The sequence below is a fragment of the Anser brachyrhynchus genome (assembly GCF_964034855.1).
Source record: "Anser brachyrhynchus genome assembly, chromosome: 13".
NCBI classification, from domain to species: Eukaryota; Metazoa; Chordata; class Aves; order Anseriformes; family Anatidae; genus Anser; species Anser brachyrhynchus.
In genome coordinates this window covers 13,971,241-13,991,972 of record NC_137708.1, presented here as the reverse complement: position 1 = coordinate 13,991,972, position 20,732 = coordinate 13,971,241, and the positions used below count along the sequence as shown (strand labels likewise).

General features: G+C 46.3%; 1 protein-coding gene across 3 annotated transcripts in view; it reads right to left on the bottom strand.

The window, feature by feature from the left end:
* Positions 1-18,228, bottom strand: part of PASD1 (PAS domain containing repressor 1) — a 97,241-nt gene extending 79,013 nt beyond the window's left edge. For 2 of the 3 annotated variants that reach the window (XM_080553991.1, XM_080553992.1), the window contains exon 1: positions 980-11,168. The gene's annotated coding sequence lies outside the window, so the exon portion shown is untranslated. The other variant, XM_080553994.1, reaches the window with a different exon arrangement.
* Positions 18,229-20,732: the final 2,504 nt, after the last annotated feature.

Genomic DNA, 20,732 nt, shown 5'->3' with positions numbered 1-20,732 from the left:
AAATATCAACACACACCCCAAGCCCCATGTTCTCTGCTCCCCCAAACCGACCAACCAAAAACTCATCAAAGCAAAATCAACATTTTTAGCACGCATTTATGGGCAGCTGGAGAACATCAGACCACCAGAACAGCCACAGAATTACCTTTTGGGAGAACCCAGAGAAAATTTGCAGTTTTTACGAGAGATGAGGCCAGGCTGTGAAACTGTCCCCATCTGCACGGAGGTGGGAGCGGAGTGCCTACCTTCCCACAGACAAACCCTGGCTTGCGCAAACACGGCCATGCTTGTAGGAGCTAGCAGTAGCTCACATGCAATCGGTGACCCCTTCAGAACAAGTTATCTTCTAAACATGATAAAGATCTAGACCCTGGAAATGTTATTTAAAATTAAATTCCTCTAACAAACCCCTGGTCCAGGCAGAGCAAGCCAAGCAACCTACGGCCAGCTGGGTTTTCAGAACACACCGTGCACGGCACCAGGACAAAAAACCCACAGCAGGACTTGCCTGGATGTGGAAGAAATAGCATTAAACTTGTGAAAAGTGACTCAGCAGAACATTCAGACTGGAATGCCTCGAAAGGACCCAGCTTCCATAAAAGGTTCAATGTCTGAAACAAATGGGCCCAGAAAAACCTCAACTCACTCCTGCCCAAGATGATCACTAGGGCTACATCACCTTCCAGTGAGATAACTATTTTTAGGGGTGGAATGCCAGCTTCCCAACCCTAGCTATTTAATTCAGTAATATTCTTAGATGTCTTTTTGTTTGTTTGTTTGTTTGTTTTGTTTTTTAAGTTCCGGACTGCAGACCCCTAGATTACTGGGAAACTGAATCTCACCAGCCAAGTTCCTTTAAAGGCTGCAGTAGAACAGCAATACTTGATTTTCCACTACCTACATAGCAAGGGTTTGAGAAGATAACTCTAAAAGTTTTTCTGTTAAGCTTAATAGAGAAAAGGATGATTGCTGCACTTGCCGAGGCGACTGGCTCCAGGGCAGGCGCGTTCTGCAGCGGAGCGGCGGATCGAGGCGGGCTGGACTTTTTTGCCGGCATCGAGGCCACTCGAGGCAGCCGAGGGAGCCGCCAGGGCCCGGCAACCCTCGTGAAGGAAGCTGAGGAGGCGCGGGCGGAGCCAGCAGCAGCGGGCTGTTTACATCGCGCGTCGCCGCCATTTTGTAGCCACTCGCTGAGGCGGTCGGCTCGGGGGCGGGCACGTTCTGCAGCGGAGCGGGGGGATCGAGGCCACTCGAGGGAACCGCCGGGGCCCAGCAACCCTCGTGAGGGAGGCTGAGGAGACGCAGGCGGAGGCAGCAGCGCCCCCTCACCGGCCCTAAAAAGGCTGCCCCTGGGGAGCGTGGCGACCAGGATGGGGCGCCTCAGTCAGGGCGGCATGTGCCCTCAGTGCTCTTCTCCAACGGTGGCTGTAACCTGCTCGTGAAGAGCCCGGCCATGATGTCCACCAGGCAGAAAACCATGGCCTCCTCATCTCTTGCAGCCTCTCCATCCACAGTCACCGATGTGGCTACCCAGATGGAGGTCTCGGGGAAACACACAGCCATCCAGGTCTTGGGCTGCAGGGTGTGCCCGAGTCTTCTGTCTGTGTCTGACAGAAACAGCGGTAGGTATGCCTGTGGGAGGTGTGCCCTGGCTGAAGAATTGCTCAGCCTGGTGTTGGAGCTTTGGGAGGAGGTGAGTACGCTGAGGAGCATGAGGGAGTCAGAGAGGGAAATTGACTGGTGGAAGCATACTCTGCCCTCCCTGAGACAGACTCATGAGCCTGCCACAACACAAGTGTCTCCTGCTACTCAGAAGACAAAAGTTCCCCCGTCCTGCCATGCAGTAGGAGGGGACCTAGGCCAAGGAGCAGGGAATGGAAGTAGGTTCCTGCTCGGGATGGTAGGCGAGCCCTCTCCCTGCCCACCTCACCTGCCCATCTACCCTTATATAACAGGTATGAGGCTCTAGAACATGACAGTCAAAACAACTAGACTAGGACTAGAAGATGCTTTGAGCAAATTTGCTGGTGACTCTAAACTTGGAGGAGTTGTGAACTCCGCTGAGGGTAGAAAGGCCTTGCAGAGAGATCTGGACAGATTGGAGAGCTGGGCGATCACCAACCGCATGAAGTTTAACAAAAGCAAGTGCTGGGTCCTGCACCTAGGATGGGGCAACTCTGGCTATATGTACAGACTGAGCGACAAGATGCTGGAGAGCAGCCCCACAGAGAGGGATCTGGGAGTTGTGGTTGACAGCAAGCTGAATATGAGCCAGCAGCATGCCCTGGCAGCCAGGAGGGCCAACCATATCCTGGGGTGCATCTAGCACGGCATCACTAGTCGGTGGAGGGAAGGGATTGTCCCTCTCTGCTGTGGTGCGGCCTCACCTCGAATACTGTGTACAGTTCTGGGCATCACAGTACAAAAAGGATGTGAAACTGTTGGAGAGTATCCAGATGAGGGCTATGAAGATGAAGGGACTAGAGGGGAAGACGCATGAGGAACAGCTGAGGTCACTTGGCCTGTTCAGCCTGGAAAAGAGGAGGCTGAGGGGAGACCTCATCGCGGTCTACAGCTTCCTCATGAGGGGGAGTGGAGGGGCAGGTGCTGATCTATTCTCTTTAGTCACCAGTGATAGGACCCACAGGAATGGTGTCAAGCTGAGGCAGGGGAGGTTTAGGCTAGACATCAGGAAGACATTCTTCACTGAGAGGGTTGTCGTGCACTGGAACAGGCTCCCCAGGGAAGTAGTCACTGCACCAAGCCTGTCGGAGTTTAAGAAGTGTTTGGACTGTGCGCTTAGTCACATGGTCTGAATTTTTGGGTAGACCTGTGTGGTGCCAGGAGTTGGACTCAATGATCCTTGTGGGTCCCTTCCAACTTGGGATATTCTATGATTCTGATTGCTGATCTATTGGAACAGACATGGATAGAATGACACCTCTTAATGATCTCTACTATATACTTTAATAATAAAGTCTCTGGGAAAAAGTCAGTCTACCTAATTCTACAGATTTTTAAAGTACTTTCTAAAGCTATCACAATTCGTATGCAACATTTAAAAAAAAAACACACCACCACCACGTTAAGGAAGAGAAAACCTTTCTACCCCAAATAGCTCTGTATTACATTGCTTTGGGGGATTTGTTCTCATCTCTTTCCCACCAAGTACTTTTAACTCACAATACTCCTGGTCATTGACTTTCTGGGAACACAGGTTTTAGGACGAGGGCAGTGAAAGAGTACCAGTCTTCTCTGAGAGCAGACCATGAAGTGATTTTATTGACTACATTGCTTAGCTTTGTACACAAGCTGTAAACTCTAAATCAGCTGGACAACAAAGGTTTAATCATCATGCAAGTACCAATCTGAATGCACGTGGCCCAAACCCCTTTGAGGAAGCACTTTTTAGGGTGTTTTCCAGCACTGTTCATGGGTTCCTCGGTAAGGCCTTCAAGCCCTCTATAGCTGGATCTCTGGTAGGTGGGCTCTTTTTGGGAGTGCTTTTTGGGCATAAACCCCTCTTTGGGTGTCTCCAGTGGCAATTCGGCATGCAGATCCTTAGAAGCCTCATGCTAAAGAACCATCTAAAGAGTACTCAAAATCCCAGACTGTCCATCACCTCCTTAGGATTGTGAAAGCAATACAAAAAGAAAAACAACAACAAAAAATCCTTGAACTACTGAAGACTGCAGAGAACACACAGCCCAAATGCATGGGCCTATCACTAAACATTTTTCTACCTTAAAAAAAGTTACGTGTACTCATGGGTACCATTCCAATTAGAAATATCTTTACCTTTTGGTAGCTAAAAGGTAATTTCAATAAATTATTTCCTCCTGAAGATAAAAATAAGAGTGCTGTTATGGTAACAGAGCTGTGTTTTTCAACAGCCTCTATGTTACAGCTGGTTAAAGCCACCAACGATGCGTTCTCCAGTCAGATGCAACAAACTGTTTGCAGTTCGGAGCGGTGATAACGCGCCCTCAGCTCCTCTCTGTTTAGCAGCCAGTAACCAAAACACATCCCAGGGTAAACACCGGAGGAGCCGGGCATGTGCTTCCGCGGGGCTTAGCTCCGTGACCCCGTTTCCCTGATGCTATCACTTCATCCTCATTATAACACTTCAAGAAAGGACGTAAACATCTCGTACATTTAAATGCTCTTGACTTTTATGAACAGCCTGATTCAGCAGCCCTCAGGGTGCACTTTCATGACCAGCTCAAGCACATCTTGCCCTTGAAGAGGCGCTTCCTCTGCTCCCAGCCTCCATTGCATGGAAAATCACGCACAGTTGAAAGCTAACGCTGGAAGAAAATTTCATAAAAGATCAGCTTTCAACTACTTTGCCACAAAAATGCCTGTGTTGAAGGTCTCAAACCAGCTACTCATGAGATGGTATGTATTTTGATCGACAGCCTTCAAACTCAACATGCTAACTACTGCAGTGAAGACAGCGTTATTCACAAGCACCCCATACATGTCAGACACTGCACAGACAGCAGGACAATTTAAGGGGAACACAACAAAGATGTTCTTAAACTCTATTAAATGCTACTGAGGAAAATTTAAGAGCAGATATAAAGATCTGTGGGGAGGAAACTATTCAAAGCATTCGGTGAGTTTTATTGTTCCATAAAGCTGAGCCACAGTGCCCCATATGTTGCAGCATCATCTGAAGAAACCATATCTAGGACCTAATGTTTACATCTATAAACTCTGCTGTAGTACAGAAGTTGCCAAAGATCAAGGAGCTGATTCAGCAATTGACTCGAACAGTTTAATAGTAAGCAGCACCTCCATCAGCGCAATTATTTATCTACTCAGATTCAAGGATGTGCTATGTGCTTTGGCCAAATGAGAGCTAAAACAGGAGGGATCGTTTCCAAAAGACATTACATCTTATAATATATAGGAAAAATTTCCCTTTTAAAAAGGGATGGAGAAACCAGGCCATGCCATTGCTTTCTTACCAGGGAAGCATGAAGGGACAGTCATACCCCTTGAAGCAGAGAAGGATGACCTACAGCTGAGCACCAGTGTGAGATGGTGCAGAAAGGTACAGCCAGAACTAGGTGGCACTACTGTTGTACTGGTTCAGGTGAAGTCACAGTTATCTCTACGTTAGGGATCGGCACCTTGCTACACTGTGAAAAGAAAGAGATGGCTCAAAGTCTCTTTGTATGCCACTTGCCACAGCTCTCACAAGTGAAAGCCTTACTAAGAGCCCTACACTACCAGCTGGGCCTCAATGCATTTGCATTTTCTATACAAGACTGTTCCAGCTCCTCAGGTTGCTTGCAAATGTACCGTGCTGCATTTCCAAACAATGTACAAGGACATATTTTCAGACAGATTCTGTGTTGCTTCTGTTCCTCACAAATCCTATTTTATCATTGCTCAGGGATGTGGGTCTTCCAGCCCTCAGTCACGCTGATGGAGTTTATTCAGCAAAGCTGGTGACTGTTCTGCTCCTCAGCTTTCGTTGTGCCTCTGAGATGAGTTTCCCTGTTCTTGAGAAGAACAGACTCAAGATTTGACTTTGGGTAGAGCCCTGTGGTGGATTAGACTGCCATTCTGCCCACCTCAACTGCATGCTGCAATCTGCTTACTTGCAATATGGAAGATCTGGCAAAAAGTGACAGTTGCTCGCTGTCCAACATCATTAGCTAGCCCTGCCACGAGAGCTCAGACGTGGTGCTCCGTCTCCATACAGAATCAGCTATTAATAAATATACTGTCCAGCAAAATATTTTCCACACAGCTGAAGCAGTGCTTTGGGCAAGGGGCTGCCTGATCCACCCACCATGGACACTCAAAATCAAATTCTAGATAAGATGAGATCGGAACAGCAAATAGGTTCGATGGACAGGCATGCCAGAGGCACTGGCACAGCTCAGCATGGAAACAATCCCTGTACTTACCTTTATTATTCATCCTTTATTACTCCAGTCCTGGAGTCTATAGAAGGAAGGACAATCTAATCAAAAGGCCACTAAATTCAATGAAAACATGGCAATTTCTTGGTCTTCCTTAGGCTCGGCTCCCCAGGGTATCAGAGAACACCAGGACCTGGCCACTAGGGCTCAGAGCCTACCTTATGGGGCTCAGTGTCAGCACCTAAGAGCCCGTCTGCTCTTCAGGCAAAGGAGGACTGCTTCCTGTGTGAACATATTTGTGTCATAATGTTAAAACAAGCTTGGAAGTAATTACATATATTTTAATTCCTGCAACAAAACACTTGAACTAGAAAAAAATGGCTGAGTTGATTGGACTGAGGCAAAAAACACTATACTTTTTTTAAAATGTCTTGAAAAAGGGTGATTTAAAGAACAGAAAGATCCAACTTTGCTCCTGATGGCACAAAGGTTTAAACCTAACTCCAGTCAAACCTATGGTTTCCCCTTTACAGACAGGCAGGCAAGACTGCATGCTGAGCTGCTCCCCTTCCCTGCTGGACAACAACCAGAACTGTAGAGCTACACAGACACAGCGCATCTCATGTAAGGCAGCCCAGCAGAGCCATTTCCCAAAAGCCTTCACAGTAATCCCCAGGCCCAGCACTTCTATGTGAAGAATTGTGTGTGATTCAAGTAAAGAAAATGAAATGTTTTTATTTTAACACATACCTGTGGGGAAAGAACGTCCCACTATTTAACAATGAGCTCTTTAAAGACATCCTGGGAAATCTTCCAAGAGCTACGCTGAAACGGATGAACACTCAATTATTTAATCTATTTTTTTTATTTGCATGTCGGAAGTCACTCTCCTCCTCTCCCATCCTCCCACCAAAAGCAAAGCTTTTATTTTCTGAAGCTGGGGCACTTCTGATGCCAGCTCCCAGCAAGTTTACTCACTTTTCCCAGAGTTATTCTCCCAACCATTCTCTCTGGTTTTACACCGCTTGGCCCCCAAAATTCTCAAGGACCTTTGTTCACCTACCCCTGCAGCAACGAACAAACGCAAACATTTACAGTTCTCCAATTCAACAAACAGGCAACAAGGCTAAAGAGCGTGGCACGAAGAACACACCATTAAAATGTCAAGGTTTCAACAGGAAACATGCAGATACCTCCCGTTATCCGAAAGCCTCTTCTCTGCACAGATAACGCTATCAAGGCCCATCCCTTCCCCCTGCTTTTATCACTGCTGCTTTCACTCGAGTCTTTACAGTTATTTATAACCTTGCAGTTGGGTTAACGCTGCAAGTTCTTAGGCATGTACATTTTGATGTTCTGCTAACCTGGATTCTAGAGTGTTTCAGTTTATCCTGGAAGCACATAAAAAAATTAAAATAAAAAAAAGTAAAGACCAGCAACTCTCCTCCAGAGCTGAGTTCCTAGAGCAACTTCAGGCAGTGATACTGCAAAAATCACACCCCTGTTGCTTTCACACGACCACCGAGAGACATGCTCAGCTTTATCACTTGGGGGCTGGTAAGAGGAACTCACTAGAAGAAGAGCTCACTACCAGCTCTGGCCTAGCTCATCCCAGAAGCAACCAAGTGCTGTTATCATCTGATGACTCCACACGTGGATCTGTTCATTTCCACTTTGCAGTTTGGTGTTTTAACACACCCCTGTCCCAGACACAACCACCAAATGAGCTAGGAGACACTCGCCAGTAGCTGTTAGCTGTATGAGGCCTGATGTCCAGATATGCAGTAGTATGTGCTGGAGACATCAGGGCACTGAACACGCAGTTTCCATTGCCTTAAGCATTCATTCAATTTAAAACTTTATAAATTCCTGCGTACAAATCTACATTGTAGAGAAGCTGGCAAAGCTCTCGCTGTTTTGTCTGGCTTCCTAAGGACAAATGCTCATGCGATCTTGTGCCCTATTCCCCTCTCCTCGCGAAACCTGTGGTTTGTTTGCCAGCTTCAGATCAGCCTTGTCAGGTTTGAAGGAGAACAAGGTCTTACCATCCTATGAGAGGATACATTGACAGGAAGACAAACGCCAAAGCTTCGCTCTGCTGGGCACCTCTGCTTCTACCTGACACAACCATATCCAGCAAAGCGAGTGCCAAGCAATGGAAGCAGTGCCTGTCTGCTTGAGAGTGGTTCAGAGAAGAGAACGAGTGTCTGACAGCAGAGTTCGGATAAAACTTGGAGCAGCTTCGCCAACAGGAGACTTGCAGTTGAATTGCAAGCCCCAGCTCTGCGCAGCATCGCTATGACATTTTAAATTTTTTATTACCATTTTATAATGGTAATATAGGCATGTGCATAGAGAGGAATCTGCTTAACGTACAGGCCAAGGCTCACCACCAGCAGGCTTTGCCAGGCCTTCCTGGCCCTGTGGCTGGCAGGCATCACCCCCAGGGCAGCAATCAGGACCCAGCAGGACAGGGCTGGCCTCAAGGTGACAGTAGAGCAGTCCTCAAGGCGTGGTTAACTCTTGGCAGCTGCGTTTAAGTTCCCAGCTAGGTTGCCCATCACTTCTAATTATTATAATTAATTTTGTGACTAGTTATGTGCATTTACTTTGTTTCCTGGCCAGCCCTGTGCTGCTTCTGTTCAATTGCACCCCAGAAGCAGGGAGCCTGGTGGGTGGAAGCTGAGCTTTTCAGCTCAGTTGTAACTGAAGCTGTTCTGGTTCAGCTCCAAGTCCAGCATCAAACTGGTTCATTAGCTTCCAACCAGCTGAAACTGGTTCAGCTGGAGAAAACAGAAGTGGATGAAATAGACTGAGGAAAAGCCTTTCCCAAGCTATCTCCTGTCCCCTTGGCAGAGCACAGCACCAGCATCTCAGTGTTGTGCAACTGATCCAATTCCTGCACCTAGCAGAAACAACGGGTGCCATCAACTACGGCAGGGACCAGGCAGAGGACAAGGAGCAGGTTCCCCCCCAAATCCTTGCCTAAGCACACGCAACGCTATTGTGAAATAACCTAGTGGGACTGCGGGGGAAAACCTGAGACCAACAGGACCAGCAAGACCCAGTGAGCATGGCCACTGCTGGAGAAAAGCAACCAGAAGCAGAACTTCTCCCTGCGGGATGAGTTCGGTGAGTGCCACGATCCCAGCCCCCAGCAGCGTGTGCCTGCTTGGGGCTCTGTCACTTGGACTGCCACTCCCATGCTGTCAGCAGGCAGCTCTGATGGGGCACAGACCTGCTCCAATCCTCCTGCACTTAGATCCTACAGAACCTGCAAATGGAAACGTCTTTGGCTTACCTGTGGCTGGGATCAGCTGGGAATGGCTAGCAAGAGACAGATCTTTGTATCTGAACACTAACCACAATTTCACATTTATCATCGTTTCTGACCGAGGAAGGGAGCTCAGCTGAACCCAGAAGGGAGCTGCATGGCACCACAAGTACATGGCCTGCCTCCTCACCCTTCTGCTGTGCCTCTTGGTGGATCACAAGAACCCCAGCTGGGATCTGCTGAGCACGAGCAGGGAGTGTGGGTCACACCTGGAGGCAATTTGCACCTCTCAAGAGTGATCTCTACTACACCACAGCTGGCAGTATGAGACAGTTCCTACCTCAACCCCCTTGCAGTCTCTAGCGATAATGTTATTTTTTCTTAGTTGCACCCATTGATAGCAGAGAAGGGATGTGCCGTTTCTGCAGCATGGCAAAGCCACTTCCCTGTGAAACCCTCCAGGGCACTCGCAGAGGCAGAGATGTCCCACACCTGCTGCCAAGGAGGGCTATGTGAGAGCCCTTCCCTTCCCCAGGTGTGACAATGCCAGCAGCCAGCCTCAGCTTGTCCTGCTGATGCTCCACAGCTGGGGTTGGGGCACAAAATGTCCGAGCTGCTCCCAGCAAAGCTTCAGCAACATGTCAGAAGGGCACTGGCAATGCCAAACGACCACTACCCCAGCATAAAAACTGGCAGCAAGGCCCCAGGGAGCCCACGTGAGTCTGGAGTCAGAGGCAGCCCTCGGGTTAAATCTGTGCCCACACAAGAGCCATGTATCCAGGCAGGGACCAGCCTGGTCTCTGGGACCATCAGACACAAGCTCGGGAAGAGGAGGACAAAGATGAAATAGGATGTGGGCCCTGGTAGTTTGCTATTCCAGCTGAACGTTGCAAGGAGCAAATGTAAAAGCAAAAGTGACAGGGATGGTGACATCAAGTAGCTTTGAGATGGTAACACAAAAGGGAGCCTAAAAATTGAGTAAAAGAGATTCACAGTCCCAGGGGAATACGAGCCTGTATCTAATGCCAAGCGATTTTTCTGCTGCACGGTTCATTTTAGGACAACGTTTACCCTCGCAAGGCCAGTCCTGTAGCCTGAGGCTGCTCTGGATTCAGGCACATTGCTGTTTGGGAAGAATTCAGATCCCCTTGCCTATTTAGGTACCGTGTCCCACTGTTTGAATCTTCTGAGCTTACACCGAAACAGAGTCCAGCCCTTTTATTTTTTAAACAGTTTTGACCAGAAGCCACCAGTTTTAGCAGTATCTCACACACACAGAGCTAAGAGAGCAACTAAAACCCCTGTAACACTGCCCCCCAAAGCCCAGGCATTCTTTGCTGCAGATGGGGATTGCTTTCTGCTCTCTGAAGTGCCTGTCTGGCACAGCAGCTCTGCAGGAGAGCATTGCACACACAGCCAGCTCTTGTCACAGCAGCACGCCTGCCTCGACCCACAGCTGCAGCCTTAAACCAGAACAGGGGTGGGTACCCACGCTCACGTACACAAGCGTCCAGCACACACTCGCTGGAAAACACAGACGTTTTTGCTTGGACAAACAGGTACCAGCTGAGCTGCAGGCAGGCACAACTCTGCAAGCGCAAATGACAGCAGCAAAGCCCCAGCAAGTCACATTATGAGCAACACCAACAGCTTGTGGTCATTAAATGTAAAGCATTTCGCTGCCTGAGCACAGCCTTCACTCAGAAGTGTTATTGCCACTATAAAATTTAAGGGAAAGCCATTTAAGCTTAAGAACAGCACATTCTTAATTGTGTTTCAGACACACGCTCATCTTTGAGGAAAGCAGAAACAGTACAAACACGTTACAGAGCTATTTCACAAAGCATCAATGCCCTAAAACGATCTGTAACAAATGGGGTTTCAGGCAGCGTGCTAACTGCGCAGAGTGGCTGTGCTCGCATGAAGCACCACTGGCTGCAAACACATTTAAACCCGTCATTTTTGAGCACCTTTCCAGCAATGCAGCTACTAACACACACCTGGGCAACAAGAGACAAATTCCTGACTTACCTTTTAATCAGACCAGAGCACCAAACCCTCCGCAACCTCCTGCAGAAGAGTTGACAGAGTTTTACCTTATTACTCATAGAGAGAGTTATATAACCGGCACCATTTCTGTAGGCAACGAGCGTGCACCCAGTGCACTTCCACCCGCAGAGACTCCTCGTCCCCCATCCCACGCAGACACATCTTCCCACAACAGCCACGCCGCGGCGAGCGAGGGAGAGGCAAGGTGGGCTTTGGGCTGCTAATGAAAAGCAAAGCTCCCCGCGTCAAAGGGAGTTCAAAAGGTCCCTGGCGTTTATTAAGAGATATTGCTACTCCGAAAGGACGCGGTGCAATGGTATAATGTTCCTTCGCCTGCTGAAAGCAGCTTGGCCTAGATTTTCCTCTACTGTTTGATGTGACCATTCATGCAAACAAGAGTAAAACTTTCTCTTTGCTTTTAATTAAGCACAAAACACTTGGAAAAAAAAAATGACACGTACAACAGCCCTGCTGTCAGCTGGGTCTTCTGGGCTACTGTCAGACTGAGAACATGCCGGGATCGGCCCCATTGATTAAACTATTATTAGCGGCAAACAAACAGATGTGCTCAGTGAAAGATAGGACAAAAACCAGGCTCTGTGCTTCTGGACTACATATGGGAGAAAAGATGATTTTACCAAAGGCTCATTTGGTACGTTAGCAAATGAAAAGGGAAACATTCTTTAGCACACTGGGCAGCAGGAAAGCACAGAGCGTTTTAATCTGGAGAAATCAAGATAAGTAACATTATTGCCTTGGCTCTGTTCCCCCAGACAAAACCCCACCAGCTTCTGTAAGACATGGACCAGGTGCTGTATTTGAAGTCTCATCTTGAACAAAACATGGCTTGTAGTCGCTCCATAGGGCCTTGTGTCCATGAACTATCAGTAGACACAGCCCACCAACATACAGGGCCGTAGCTTCAGTACAGATACAAAACTCTTATGTAAGCCCTAATCCTCTCAAGGACTCCTTCTTCAGTGATTTGAAGATCTATGCCCCAGGAGCCTGCTGGCAGCCCAGTGGCTTTTAACCAGTTTCCAAATGGTGAGGCTCCGGCTGCGATGCGATCCCCTGGCCGACAGCTGGGGCTCCGTGCCACTACCTCCCGCGGCAGGATTTCGGAGGGCAGAGCCTTTCCATACGCTGGAAATTCAGCCCTCGGCAGGACCGGCCCTGTTGCTTTCTGTGCTGATTGAATTGCGGGGATTAATCTCCTGCAGAGTTCACTGAGGCTAACGATAATCAAGTTAAATTTACACTATATGATCAGAGTTTAATTAGGTACTGTTATACAACTATTAATTACACCACTAATACCCTTATGAAATGCAGATGGGAGGGTGGGGCTGTGGTCAAGGGGGCTGCGGGGGGGCTTGGCTGCTCCAATGATTTCAGGAAAAAAGCACATTAAAATGCTCTGTGCCTACCTTTATTTACCTGCTTGCCTTGCCAGCGCTCAAGATGAAACAAAACGCTTAAGCAACATGATAAACCTACAAAATGTAAATCTAGAAGATTACAGATCTCCCACATGCTTCATGATCACCTTCTGCTTACACCAAAAGGCAAGAATACCATTTCAAATCCCAAAGAGCTGGAAACATTATTAGGTTGCTCTGCTCAAAATCCTACCCAGGAAAGCCCCAGGTGAAAGAAGTCGTTTATTTTGCACTGAGATGTTAACTTAATTGAACCCAAGGAGATCCCCTGCAAAGGGATGCCTTGTGCATCTCCATATCCTCCATCTCAGGACAGCAGCGCTCTGAAAGGAGACACCAGGCTTTCGCAAAGGCCTGCAGCCCTTTGTCTGCTGCTGTGACGCTTTTTGGTCCCTCGCTGCTGAGAATGGCACCAGTGACACACTAAGGGGAGTGCGGCAACACTCCTGAAATAAAGCTTTGGTTTGGGAGGCAGAGCTGCTCAGCCCACTCCGCTCTTGCTGATGAAGTGACCTGGTTTTGTCAAGTCTGTTTTTCTCCCTTCATCTTTGATGTTGTTTTGGAAGGCAAGTCAGGAGATTTTCATGGAGGCACTGACTCAAACTTGGACTAACACAAAGAGTCACAATACCATTGTAAACGAATGGGGGTGCGATTTCCCCTTAGAGGATTACAATATTATTTAGGGTTCTAGCATATTTATTTCTGTAGTTTATTAATCACTTTCACGCTTCTCAGACTGTACTCTAATCCATTTATGTTTTAACATAAGTTACAAGGATTATCAGCTTGTAATAAATATGCTCATCCCCTAAAGCATTTGAACAGCCCCTGTGCTTTGTGAAGATCTTGTTCAACAGGCATACACGTTTGTTACTAGTTTCCCCATTCATTTGTAGACATCGTGTGGAAAACCATCAAACTGCAAAATATGCATTGTGCAAGTTACTTTTCTGAGAAATTAGGTGTTTTTGGGCACACATACTATCTTTGTTATAATGTACTTTTAACCTAAGAGGGTTTGGAAATCCTGGGGATCGTGTTTTGCACTGGCACGTGGTTTACCTTGTGCTTATAAGTTAGGAATGATGTATAGCATTCAGCCCACATGCAGGATTATGACAGTTGATCACTGATGAAATTCAGACTAAGGAAAGCTGTTGATACCAGCTAAGGGGAATCCAAAGAAAAACTAAATATTATCTATGAAACTCTAAAGACATCCCTTACTAATTCACAGAGTGCCCCGCATTTTTCAGCGGATGTGTCTCACCTATGCTTTTGGTGCTTGCCCTACTTGCAACCAAAATCCCAACTGAGTTTGTAAGCCAAGAACATGAATTATCCACCAGATATTTTCAGTCTTTCAACTTCAACGGGCAGTTCAGCTTCCACTTCTGCCATAGCTCAGTCTCTTCTTCCTCCTCCATGCTGCTCTGCCCCAAGCATTTCTCTCCCTTGGAAAATGTGATGTTAATGGTCTAAGTTGCTTTCATTCTTTATTCTTACAGATGGCATTTCATAAGTCAGGAGGACACTGTGTACTTCATGCATTCTTTGTTGAGCGCTCTGTGGGACACAAAGCTTAACCCTTTGTCACACATGACCCAGTTAATCACTGGCACCTCTGCAGGTTCTTTTATTGAGAACTCCATTCACAGCAGCACGCTTGTTGTGGAGAGCTCCGGGAAAATAAAAACACTGCAAAGTCTCCAGAGACTTTTTTTTAACAGGACTCTGCAGACAGACTGGTCTTAGCTGGAGGCGTGCAGAAAGATGCTCGTAGCTCTGGCCGACAGAGCACGGACATGCCTATGCTGCAGTCTCTCTAATTACAGCCAACCCTTCCCACCATAGGGAATGGCAAAGGCACGAAATAGTTGTGTGTTCTTATTGTTCCTGGAAAATCAATTACAAAAGTATTTTTTTTTTCAAAAGTAAACCAGTCAACCCAACATCTGCAAGGCAGTATTAAGGCTGCAGTGACCAGAAAGGGAAAAAATGATGTTCAGTGTGGATTTCTTTGTGCAAAGTTTTGCTTCTCAAGCTGCTGTGTTACCTCTTCAGGTTTCACCAAGGAGGGGTACTTGGAAAAACAGGACTTGGTTTTGTGGAGCTGCTGAATAATTAACAGCAGGGAAGGTAGTGCAAGACACTTGTCCAGACTGTCACTGCTTTGGCCTCATGCACCGTACACAGAGGGATGCTGATTTGCAGCTAGGCAAAAGCATTTCAGGAGTTCAGCTCTGTTCCAGGTTACACAATAGTCGCATCATGAAAGGATCAAATCTTAGAACCAGCATCAGGCTTGGCTCTTTAACAGGTGTAAGCATCTCTGCTTCAGAGTCTGCAGTTACATAAATATGCAACTGGAACATCCACTGCGAGCCACTTTTCAAGGCCAACTCTCCAAAGCAGTTTGTACCACAGCTGGTTCCTCAAGCTCCCTCCTTAATCCCAGTTGACGCTTTTCTGGGAGAGCAGTTGATTCACATAAAGGACCTGGCTTCTCTGTTTTACCAGACACCCCAGTATGGGCAGAGAGACACCAATGATGACTCTCATTCCTGTGCACCCCTACCAGGGATTCCTCATTTAACTGACACCAAATGACTGCTGGAGAAGGCATCATTCCCTTTCCTGCACTTACCAGGGAGTTTTATGTATAGATACATGGGGCCACAGCATATTCACTTCTTCCTCCACATAAAAAAGGGAGCACAGCAAAAGCTTTCCTTGTGCTTTCATACAGAGACACCTCTGGCTCTCATTAACATAACTAATTAGTGTTGGCAAAACACTTTGAAAGTGTAAAGCACTGAAAAAGGACTTACAGATGATTACAGGTTTCAGTAAATGCTAGAACTCCCAGAAGCCGAAGAGATGAGAAAACCCCTTAAAAAGGGGACTGAAGAGAGATTTATTCTTACAGCTCTGGTGATCTAATGAATACATTAAAAAATTAAATTAGGCCAAGCAACGTAACAGAGGAGATCCTCTGCACATCTCAGACACCAGCAAGTACAAAACGGGTTATTGTAACTTTTCCACACGTCCTGAAAGTCCCAGTGCAGCTCCCAGGTTTTAGACCCTCCACCTCAAAGCAGCACGCTGGCTTCTGGAGCTGTGCCTAAAACAGGCCCTGGAGGCAGCCCCAGAGTAACGCCCTACCTTGAGTCCTGTGGCTATGCAGGCACAGCAGTACTAAAGAAGGTAGGTGGCTTTGGCATTTCCTGAGCCTCAGAGCGAGCTACAGGCTCACGGCACATCTGCGCTGCAGAACCGCGTGGCTGTACTCGATTCAGTTTTAAACAAGCTTGGCTTCGTTAACATGGGAGTCAGCTCCAGCCTTCTTGTGGCACAGGACACCAGCTACAACACTGACTTGAAGTGCCTCCACAGTCCCTTCTTAGTTCCATCGGCACAACCGCTTGTAGAACTGCATCAGTCAGAATGGCCACAGAGGGTGGTGTTATCAGCAGAGCATCTTACACAGACCAATACTCTCCATACGCACTATTAACAGGCCCAAAGATAAAGGAACAAATTTTTCAAGCACCTTAATGCCCAGAAATGCAGTTTTACTTTGCCAAAAAGTTTTCCTCTCATGAACTCAATGCTCAAACAAGCTCCCTGGTGAGGTAAGCACAGGCTGCCTTTTAATACAAACATAAAACTCACATTTAACTTATTAGCTGGGGGAGGAATACAGATGAGGGCTGGATGAATCTCATGAGTCATCATTTCTGTAGGATACAAAGCAAGCTTGTCTCAAAAAATCAATTCACTTGCCTTCATTGTGTATTGCAGATAGAAGCACTTAAATAATAAAAAGATTAATAAAAACACTTCCACCAATTGTTCTAGAAAAATGAAAAAAGTTTTTTGGATTATAGAATATTTTTTAAATACAGAAAAATGAAACATTTCAAACAGTACAATGTTTTGGGAAAGGAGAGAAGAGGGAGACAAATGCAGATTAGTCACGCTTGGATGTATCTACCCAAACAAACTGCTTAGAGCTAAGACTAAGACATGTACATACCCAAAGGCATACATGAAAAATTAGGGTATTTATATGAGTCTAATTCCTTTATTATTTACTCACTTCCTTATTCTCCCAGCCTCATGCCAGCCGTTCTCACAGATAGCACCACATGCATACTCTGCATCCTGACCACAGACCTCACTCCCAGCAAGGTTTTGTGGGCAAACGCAGGGATGTGTTTTTTGAGAGCAAAGCAGGATGAAACCACAGCGCTAATGCTACTGAAGGAATAATGGAAACAAGCAAAGTGCAGCAGCATCCTCCAGCAATGTGCAAACCTGAGCTAGCTTATTTTTTGAAGATTTCAGAAGGAGCTGGGAGGAAAGCAGCAGACAGAGAAAAGGTACGCATGAAAGACGACCAGAGAAGCCTAAAGCCAGCTGAAAAAAAGGTGAAGACCTGCTGAGCCAGGGATTTCGTGGGATACTCAGAAGAACTGACAAAGAGAAGCATGCACTAGCGTGAGAAAGCTGCGCAGACTTTGAAGAAAACATCAAACTACACAAAAACAGCTAACACTCCTGATATCCACTGATCCAAGATCTGACCAGAACAATCCCTACAATCACTGTGGATGGATGGAGGCAAATGGCAGATATTGCTGCCAGCAGGTCAAACGATTCAAGTTCCAGTCCCTTTCCACGCCCACCCTTCAATTTTAAAGGTGTGAGCTGACATAACACCAAGCAAATCCCTTTACCTCTCTGAGGTGCATCTACACCCATAATAAAAAGTATGATTTTTTTTCCTTTTTATGGAGACAGCTGAAAGACAGGCTCGGTGACCCCAGGAGTTACCAGGGGCTGACTGCACTGACCGCCTCTCTCCTTCCACTTAAACACGTTTGCTGTGTTTGTTCCCCAGAACTCCTTTAGCATAATACATCAGGTTATAAGGTGATTTCTTCAGGACAGCAATCAACTCACTGCATTCATAAAGATCTGCTACTCAGTGCACTTGTTCTGTAACATGCTGAGATAAAAGTACATCTGAAAGCAGTGCTGGACTGCTTTGTATCTTTTAAGCTTATGACAACACAAACATCTTATTATTTTAGTGCTGTTCATTACTTCTCCCAAGGCCCATGAGAAATGGCTATCCAATTAAGAATCATTTATAAAATTGGATTTTTTTTTCCCCTAGCATTACAAGTCTCAAATAAAAGGGCTGGTATCACTAACAACTCTGAAGACACATGGGCACGAAAGCCCTGTCAAGGGGTCTCAAAACCCTCACCTTTCCCTGTAAAGCTCAAGGTAATCTTAACTAGGAATCACAACAGATGTGTCACTATAGAAAATATTTGTCAAGTGCTTCAGATTGGAGCAAGTAGCTAGGAGAGGTAAAGAGGTAAAAGTGCTAAAAAAGAGTGAGGAAGTTGCTGCTGCTTGCAGAAGTATAATGGGTTGGAAAAAATGCTGGCTAAACATAAAGGAATTGGTTTAACATATAACAGATCAGTCAGTCATCATTGTGATGAGAGGTGCTATTTTAATTTTATTTAAAATATATAAAAACAAGTAAAGATCCAGTTTTCACTTAAACATCTGTTATTCAAGATTATTTCTAACAACATTTTTGGAGCCATTAAGCATGAACGCAAACAGTAAACAGAGCGCACAGAATTTGCTACGCACACAGCAAGTCTGAGGGATGCTGCCGAACCTGCCGTCTGAGCTACAGCCCCCCCACATTTAAACACAGCTGTACTCAACACACAAACAGCCATCAAAGCAGTTCAAACACCCAAATCATCAGGATCACCTTTGGAAACCACCAATAAATACTTCAAGGACTCGTTCCCTTGAAGTGACCCGAAACACTCCAGATATAGGGCTAAACTTTGGTATTTTCAGTTGATCTCCAGCATCAGAACTGTATCATTAAGGATGGATCACAGAAGTTAAGAGATGAACTGCATCCTGAGGTTGAAAACCAGCGAAGTTATTAAACGGCTCCTCAGTGGTGCCTGCAACACGGGTCTGCACCCACGGTTTTTGTTCTTTAACTTTCACTGCTGTTAGTCTCACTCATAAATCACCCTTCAATTAAAAGCAGCTTTAATTAATCACACACACCCTGTGCCTATGCCCTGGGCCATTGGCACAAAAACTATTACGTTACAGTGTCATACACCAAACCTAAGCATCAACAGCTTTTTTCCAGGCCTATACGTAGTCAGAGATATAGTAAAGCCCTGCAGAAAGTAAGGTGACCAAGAAACACCGGCCACCCACATGGCACCGCCCGCAGCAGGAACACAAGCAGAAGCCTGTGGAAAAGACAGCCAGCACCAAGAAAGCTCAGTCCCAGGCTGGGATTCACTGGGACAGCCAACAAGTTGGCTGTGTGACTTTCCAAGCTCTTCTCCCAGTCATCCTCCACCACGGAGCTTCAGTTGCTATCCCTGCCTTCCAGAAATGGGAACACCATTGGCTCTGTCCCTTCTTTTCACAGTACAAACTGGAAGACCAGCATCTGGAAGAGCTGCTTTCTGTAGAAATCCCCATTCACTTCCCCCATACTTTTTCTTACCATTCCACATTTAAATGGCATTCAAGTCCTGTGAGTTTACCTCTGTCTTGTCTAACCCCCCAGCTCAGCATTGTTACACAGCACTGTAATTCAGCCCTCCTAACAAATTCTGCCTGCATCCCACCATCTCAGCAATTCGTGCCCTAGCACCCACCTTCAGATATCAGAATGACTGTGGGGGCCCCAAACCATACAGTATTTCCTTGTTGCAAGCCCCATTCAAGCACAAGGGAGCCTTCCCTTGCAGGGGAACAGCAAGCACCCTTCATTTCCTGTGAACTGTAAATTAGAAGCTCTCGTGTCTCCCTTAAAGTGACAGTTGATTACAGCTAATGAAACATTGGTGGCAGTTACTCTGTGGCGTTTTATTTAAGAAATATTTCCACTCCAAGGGCTTGACCCTGCCCTAAGAGATGACTCAGAGCTAGTAACGATGCTAGTTCTACAGCAGTAGGCTGAGCAAACGTGCCCCAGATTTGCACAAAAGGAGATGCAAGGCTGTCAACCTATGAACAACTTTAGCTGAAAGTTACGAATGGAACAGGCTTGCTGGTTTGTACGATTTACATTTAATATTTCAGATCAATGACTCTGCATAATCCTCTAAAGAACAACGGGATAAACACTTCTGAACAAACCCATATGGTGCCTAAGCCATCACATACCAAGCTGTGCCAGCACGCGCCAGCCCTCACCCTACACCAAGTCACTCCTCTGCTTTCACAGAGCCTTTCCTCCCCGTCCCATGGACAGCCTACCTCAATTTCAGCCATATCCACGTACATTACTTGGAAATAAGACATGCACAGCTTAATTCTGTTTTAAAGGCCCTCTCCGTCTCTTACTCACCTGAACTATTACCAAAAATTCCCCGTCCTGGAGGCTTTGAGCACACCCTGCCCAGCTGTGTGGGCTGTCAGAATTTTATTTAACTACAAGAACCGTGCAGCTGTTTGAAAGCCATCAGAACTGCAATAACCTCAAACATTTTGCTGCTCACCGTTGTATTAAGTGAGAATACAACTTCTCAGCAAGCACAACTTCTCCTCCCTCGTCATGGGAAACCGAGAGAGAAGCCTGCCATCTAGTTTGTCACGCTGCTAATACAGCATGAAAAAGTCATGTCCTTCAGATTTCTATCAATTTGAAAGTGTCTGACAATCATAATTATGCAAATTACACAGGAGGTTGTTTAAGTGACGTATTACTATGCCCACTTCTACACAGCAAAACCAAAGTAGGCACTATTTTGTTTTCTTTCATTATACTGTAAAGACTACTTGAAGTGCGTACATTAGTGTATGACAAAGTTCCTGTTAACATGATCATAAACATCAATTTCTAAGAAAATTCCCACTCAGTGCTAACAGTTAACGGATGAATTAAATCAGGCATCATTAACCACAAACCAAAGTCAATCACCTGCACGCTTCCATAAGCTGCATATCCACCAGTATTCTGCAGACATGGAAAAAACGGTGAGACGATAAGAAGTACAAAAGAAA